This window comes from Lycorma delicatula, chromosome 10 (assembly GCF_047948215.1).
Source record: "Lycorma delicatula isolate Av1 chromosome 10, ASM4794821v1, whole genome shotgun sequence".
Taxonomy (NCBI): domain Eukaryota; kingdom Metazoa; phylum Arthropoda; class Insecta; order Hemiptera; family Fulgoridae; genus Lycorma; species Lycorma delicatula.
The window spans coordinates 7,801,478-7,809,605 of NC_134464.1; positions in this window are offsets into that span (position 1 = coordinate 7,801,478).

Sequence of the window (8,128 nt, forward strand, 5' to 3'; positions counted from 1 at the left end):
TCAAAACGTTAGCCGATTATTTCAAATAATTTCTTCGTTGAAATCATTTACAATTTTTTATTCTGCTTTTTCTTTTCAGTTACAATTGTTTTACTCAATTTATTTAATTATGTATAGCTGTTTGAAAAACTTCATACAGGAAGAAAAATACAATCCCGGTTTATATTCGTGCCTTTAAGCAAGTAGTCAAATGATCATATACTGCAAAGGTTTTATTTATTTTCAAAATAACAAGTAGTACACTGTAATTTTGTTCTTTATGTGAATTCTCTGTTTTTTAATGTAATGCAAATAGTACAATTTTTCAAAAATGTCAATAAGCATTATTTTCCTAACCTTTTAATTAAATATTTAACTTTAACCTCTTTGGAGAGAGATAAATGTTTTTACTATTTCATATACAAATTATGTTTACAGGTTTTGTTGGCCAAATACAGTAATTTTAATAATATACATAAAATAATTAGGTAGCTTGTAATTGCATGTACTTGTTATGTAGCTAGTAATTTCATGTTTCTTTATGTAGCTTGTAATTGCATGTTCTTTTTATGTAGCTTACAAATATAACTGTTTTATCATAAAAAATTGTTTTGGTAACATCGACTAACTTACTAACATTAATTACACTAATTTAAGTTTAGATGATGGGTATTTTATGTATATCATTCATTCTGCTGTATTTGAGTCGAATATCTAAGTTTAAAAGTAATATAATTTGATTTTCAAGTATTAAATTAGAAATGTGTCTTCAAAGAGGTTAAATTATAATATGATTGATCTTAAGTAAGAGGGTATATATAAACCACTTAAGACTGTTTATATAACTTTACCATTTTTTTAAAAATAAATAGAAATTTATGATTTGTTAATTCATAGTATTGGCTTTTTTCAATCGTATTAGATCTGTTTATGTAAAACAGTCTCTCATTTTATTTTTCTTTCTGGATTCGCCTTTATTTTTATAATTATATGAAGTAATTTCTTAAATAAATAATCATATTTAACAACAAAATTAAATCCGAAATGTCCCTTTGATTATCTATATATAAATAAATTTAAGGATACAACACATCAGATTTTTTTAGCTTTCATTTAAAAACATCTTCTAAGTACATTTAAAAACATCTTCTAAGTATTCTAAAAGCCCTAACTATTCTAAAAGCATCTAACATTACATAAATCTATTTTTGACACCGTCACACAGTATTTGAACATATACTAGTCTTCGGCCCAGAAACATCAAGGAACTATTACAGTATATCGGTCAGGAATCATTTTAGTTCTATTTAAAAGACCCATCATTATTACCTTTGATAATTTTACGGGAATATTAAACCTAAAAATACTCTACATTAAACCTTTTGTATGAGCAAACTAAATATATAAACCCGCTGGTTTTAGTCTTCTAGAGTATATGCCATATCTTGCCCGATGGTTATCCACTGAAATTATTCGTTTATTTCTATAAATGTATATTTTTTATAAACCATTTTTCCAAACCGTGTAAAACTGAAATCGAGCACCTTCTCTTTTCTCATACAAGATTAGAATTTGTGATTTAATCGGTACCTGTCACCTGCTATTAATCATTCTGCACCACCCGGTGTTCACATATAGAATTCCTTTGTACTTATATTACATCGTTGATGAAAAATGACCTCCTTATGGATTACTTAATAATAAGTTTTAATTTTTTTCTATAATCCTACAGATAAAGGTAACTTCAATATTACATTTAGTATTTGCATTATTTAATACCCCTTTTTCACTTGGATTGTCATCGATCACAATTTGATTCCATTTGCTATTCATTAGCAACTTCACCTTTTTTTCAATAATATAAATCGACTTTTTTTTAATTACAACCGGGATTGGCCATATTATGCTGTGAAAATGCATTCTTAAGAGAATCTTAAAAGGGGTAATTAAGAGGTCTGGATAGTAATGCAACATCTACACAAGTACAAAAGGGGAAAAAAGAAATATGGAAAATACAAGTAAATTCATTGATTGAAAACTCTCTGAGTAATTGATTTCTTTGAAAAATCTTCTATTTTTAATATTGAAAATAATACAAAAATCCCTTAAGTTATATTTCTTCAAATCAATAATATTTTCTTGTTGAAATTATAAAACTAAAATCTTCTGGTTAACTCATATATTTCCCTAGTTCAATCTTCTAATTCGGTTTCATTTTTAGAAATAGTTTCAAATTATGAAATTGTAAAAACACACAGATTAGAGTGTGTTATACATACAGCAAACCTGATGTGCTCTGACAAAGTTCAGGATGTATTATTTTAGATTTTTGATCAACACATAGCAAATTTGATATGCTCTGACACACTTCGGGGTGTATTATTTTAGATTTTTCCTCTACAGATAGCAAATCTGATATGCTCTGACACAGTTCAGGGTGTATTATTTTAGATTTTTGATCAACACAAGCAAATTTGATATGCTCTGACAAAGTTCAGGGTGTATTATTTTAGATTTTTGATCAACACATGTCAAATCTGATATGCTCTGACACAGTTCGGGGTGTATTATTTAAACTTTTTCCTTAACGGGTAGGAGAGATTCGATGTGCTCTTGCACAGTTCCGGGTGTATTATTCGCATCTTAGATTATCAGGTACCTAATATGATACAGAATTATTTTTAATTATTATTCTTGATTACATATTGACATTTTAAATATCTATGTTGTATGCAATGAATAGCTCTCGCGAGTGCTGGGTACATAAAATATTCGTACCGTGTCAACCGCGTCGCGACCGTATTTCATCATCCCGATATCGTTCATCGGGTTTCGGTTGGGGGGTGCTGTGTATATAAATGTGTCTATATATTGGGGGGTGATATAGTTTATTTATATTTGCTCTATGTTTATTATGTTTCTTTGTCTTTTCAGCTCATCACTTCACTACCAAGACCAGTGGCTGAAGTCCTCCCTATAAATCAATTTACATTTTTTTTTAGTATTACATCACGTAAAAATTCCTTTTGTAGTTTTAATTGCTTTATAAAATTTTATTTGAAATATTAATTAGTAGGTTTTTAAAATTACCCTTTTTATAAATTATTTAAATTTTATTCATTTCATTGACAAAATTAATCATTTAGTTCAAGAAATTAAAAAAATAAGTAAAGATATAGAAGCAATTTCTTAATTAACTGTAGCTTTTAAATCTGGTTCACGTAGGATATAATATATATATATATATATATATATATATATATATATATATATATATTATATTTATTATATTACATAAGCTTTTTCTTAAATTTTTTTGGTAGGTGTTAATCAAATTGAAGGTTAGAGCATATTTATATCTAATTACAATTTTAAGAATTTTTTTTTTTATTTGAAGTATTTTAAATTTTGAATACCCCTTTGCTTTTCCCAATCAGCGTTCAGCCAGCCACCTGCTTCAAAGAAGATGCATGCTTGCATGTTAGTTTAATTTTTTCAAACCAGGGTCAGCCGATTTTAGAGGTGCCATAATAAATTATTTAACTTTATTTGCTTATTTTTTTATTAAAAAAATTAACTTAGTTGCAACATTTACCATTTTTTTGTGGTAAACACCTAAGGAGAATGATTATTTGAAAAAATCCATCTAGCATAACAGTAATCCAAATTACTTCAAAATTTAATAATTTTTATATGTAATATATTTGCCTTGCACATTAAAAAGGCGTGAACTGACCCCGGTTTTTAGTATGTAATTATTTTATCTTTTTCATATTCTGAAATTGTGGGGTAAATAAAGTGATTGGTGTAAATAAAGTGTGAAATTAAAGTGCGATCAAGATCAAAGTGTGAACGTTATCTTCCTCACTATAAAAATTTACAAACTATAAATAAAAATGAGACTTGAAATAATACAGATTACCGGGTTATATTCAACATTTCGTCACTTCATCCTGCGTCCTACATCTTCAGAGTACCAGATCGATCGATTCTTTCAGCTGCTCGATGGATTTGATCCTTGGATTAGCCATGGTGATGAATGTAAAGCTGTGTAGCCAAATGGTATAATATTAAGGTACTATTAATTCTTTACTACATTATATATATTTCACAATAATATTAGTATTTATTAAAAGATTCCATCCGTTTATGTAATGTTTAGCTTCAGTTAGAACGACCAAGTAATGGAGCTTCTCTGTGGCTTCAACCAGCCATTATCACTTAACTTGTACTAGGGGCCAGGGTTAGGGCATTACCCGACCGGTCTAGTCTAGTCGTTAACTCGTCATTGCAAGTCAAATGATTTCAAAGTCGAGAGTTGTAGGGTCAAATCCTAGTAAAGATTTTAAATGGATTTGAATACTAGATTGTGGATATCTGTGTTCTTTCACGGTAGGGTTTCAATTAACCATACATTTCAGGAACGGTTGACCTGAGACTGAACAAGACTGCACTTCATTTAAATTTTCATACATATCATCCTCTGAAGTAATATCTTACGGTGGTTCCAGAGGCTAAACAGAAAAAGAGAAGGTCAGGACATTAGTGATACTGCAGTTATTTTTATTTCTAACTTTTTTTAAAAATTTTAGGTAGATCTGATATTAAATGTCATTTGGGACACAGAATTTGCCACAGTGTGGCAAATTACAATATAAATGCAATAAAGGAAACATCAGTATAATAAAGAGACGAAACTTAGTAGCATTACATATAGAGAAGTGCCAGTATCCGGTCAATGCCTAATTTGTCTCTGATATATATTTTATTTGAAATATAAACCACCAAAACACAGTAATTAGATAAAATAAACTTGCCATATAAGTTTGCACTGACTGTTTTTCGCAGTACCCCTGCATCTTCAGTCTGTATTAAATTCTGTTTTTATCGCATTAAAACTTATTCTTTTTAATGAGTTCTCTTTTTTAACATAAATTATAATGTTACCTGTTGTGCAATTTTAAATTATATTATGAACATAAATGTAGCTGTGGAAATATTTATAATGAAAAAAAAATACAAATCAATTACAAAGAATAATCAATTTAATACAAACTGAAGGTTTAAGGTACTGACTGCACAAACTAGTTATGGGAAATAAATAAGGTAAGTATAAGTAATGTAATTACTGTGTTTAGGTGGTTTATATTTCATATAATGTTAAAATTTATATATATATATATATATATATATATATATATATATATATATATATATACACAAATTTTTATGAATTTTGTTAGTTACTGCAATGAAACTTCATAAGATTATCTTTTACATTTGTTGGCTTATATTTCAAGGGACTGTTATTCATATTTTTAACCTTCCTAATAATATTTTGAGTATTTATCGGTTAGCAGTAAATCACTTGATTTTTTCATTGTTGTTAATAAAATTGAAATGCAATATATAATTTAACTAAATTATTCTTTTTGTTGACAACAATTATTTGTTTCTAATGTAAAGGATAGTCATGAAAAACGATTGATATTGAGAGATTTCATCGTGTAAAATGAATGAAATAATTATCAAACTATTGTCGTGACAGTCATCTTTTCACTTGGATACCCCCAAACTTTTAATTATAATAAAAATGAATTTTATGTACGTTTACAGATAGAGAACAGGGTTTTGATAGATGAAACAAAGCGATATCTTCATTTAACATATTATTTTAATAGAAGATATACTGTGTGAAAATTTAGAAGTGGTTTCATAAGTTTTTTTTCTTTTTTGACATAGAAATTTTGTTTAGTCCTTTATTGTTTTGCTTGCTTTGGCGATGAATCTCTTGCCTGACAGCGGTTTGAAAATTTAATGAAACCATGGTCGCATCTCTTTGTTAAAACTTGTTGTAGAAGGTACTTTCAAAGTATATGGTACATAAATAAATATTTCATGAATTTTAAATACCAGAGCGATCAAAGCAAGTGGAAACAATAAGAAAATAAATGATGTAGTTCATTCTACAACAAAATTAAGTATGATTTGAAAAAAAATAATATAAAAATTAGTAAAAGGATCAGGTGGTGTACCGAACCGACATCCTGTATTCAACATTATTCTTAGCTGAAAATTTTAGCTCGTCCAAATAGGTTCATATAACACACATTCCTGGATGCGATATAGATCTGCTACAATCTATATCGGTGAATCTTAATTCAGAATAATTTTTTTGCTTCTATTCTTGGTAAAAGCGCTCTGTTCTTGTAAGAGAGGAATCCCTGCTGCCTTAAAAGCGGCTTAGAATTTCTTTGAGCGAGTTGTCTTGTTTAGCGATCCTTGTGGATTACGCCTTTCTAACATCCACTTTATTCCTTTATTTTCTTCCACCTTGATCTATTAAAATGGTGTTTTTCAATGATTTCTCACAGGATATCTAACGATGTCGGAGATGTAAAAAATTCAGTGTTCTCGGTATCTATCTAGTGGAAGAGGGTATAGCTTATCTTATGTACCTACCTAGCTAGCGATTCTATTTCTTTATTAAATTTAAACTATATTAATTTCACAACCGCTAATTGAATTTGTCTTATTTTCTTTTGTTTCAGGTAACTCAACGGTTCATTTAATATTCTAAGGGAGAGCTGCCATGTAAGTGGCCCTCCTTACATTGCGGTACTCCCTTTTACTGTAGGATAATTTTCTACTAAAGGTATTTACTTTTGTTATTATTGTTTAATATTATAAATTTGTATGTTAAAAATAAGTTGTGTAGTTTTTAAGTTGATAGTATAATATTCATATAAAATCGCGGTAGGTCCCAAGTCCCAGTAGGGTTCCCTGATAGGAACTTATCTGTAGGAATTTTTTATGTGTATTTTTTTGTGTATGTGTTTCTGTTTCAGGTTCATCATAAATTTTACATTTTGTTATTATTGTTTAATATTATAAATTTGCATGTTACAATTAAGTTGTGTAGTTTTTAAGTTGATAGTATAATATTCATATAAAATCGCGGTAGGTCCAAGTCCCAGTAGGGTTCCCTGATAGGAACTTATCTGTAGGAATTTTTTATGTGTATTTTTGTGTATGTTCTGTTTCAGGTTCGACGTAAATTTTACATTAGAATTACTTAGACAAGTAGTATAAATTAAGTTTTATGAAAATAGATGTAAAATTTTGTATATGTTGTGTATGTTTTTTCAGGTTCAACGTAGATATTATTTTATTATTAGTTAGTTAAGTCGCGTCTGCGATCCCAATCCCTAATAGGGTCCCAGTAGGTTTCCCCATCGATAGAATATAATTTTTTCAATGTATTTGGCACACAACCGTGTGCCTTGTGGTTAGGTCCAGTTTCTATTTCATAAAGGGGGAGGGTTTTTAGTCGGTGCGAGCCCGACACTACCGTCTGTTGCGGGCGCAGGCGGTGGCTGCTAGAGCTTTTCCCTCCTCCTACGCAAAACAAAAAAAAAAAAAAAAAAAAAAAAAAATTAACTATTCATATTGTACATTACTAATCTTTTTGCCAAGTGATTTTGAGTTGTAGGTTCTGTACTGGAGGTACTTTCAAACTCACGGAAGCTGTGACAAAAAAAAGGTTACCGATTCTCAAATGTAATATTGAAAGTGGAAAATGACTATGAAAGATAAAGAAAATTTTAGTTAAAGTGACTATCAACCGTAGTTTCAAATCCGGATTGAATCAAAAGTAAGTACAGTAAATGTCTAACAGAATTTTTAAAACGCAGCAAAACATAAAAAAAAAAATATGTATATCTAGAATTGTACATGGTGATTTTAACAAATTTTGGGTGCTGAATTCAAAAATAATAAAATTTTGTGTAATACATCACATTTTTAGATACATACTATACCGATTAATGCATAATCAGTGTGATAACAATATTTCAAAAAAGTTATTATTTGTGTTTATTCATTTATAATTTGTTTAAATCGGCTAAATTTCTGTTTATTGAAATACAGATGAATTGAAATATATTCGATACAGTTTTTAAACATTTACATCATCGGAACCGAATTTTTAAAATACGTTGACAAATGTTTTCGCTTTTATGATGTTTGATCGGTTTCTCTAAATAAAACCTAACAATAGTCAACCGTCATTTCAGGATCCCATCTTCCTTGGTAATGATGCTCCACAGTCAGAATATCCTGCCGGAAACGCTCTCATCACTGACAAAGC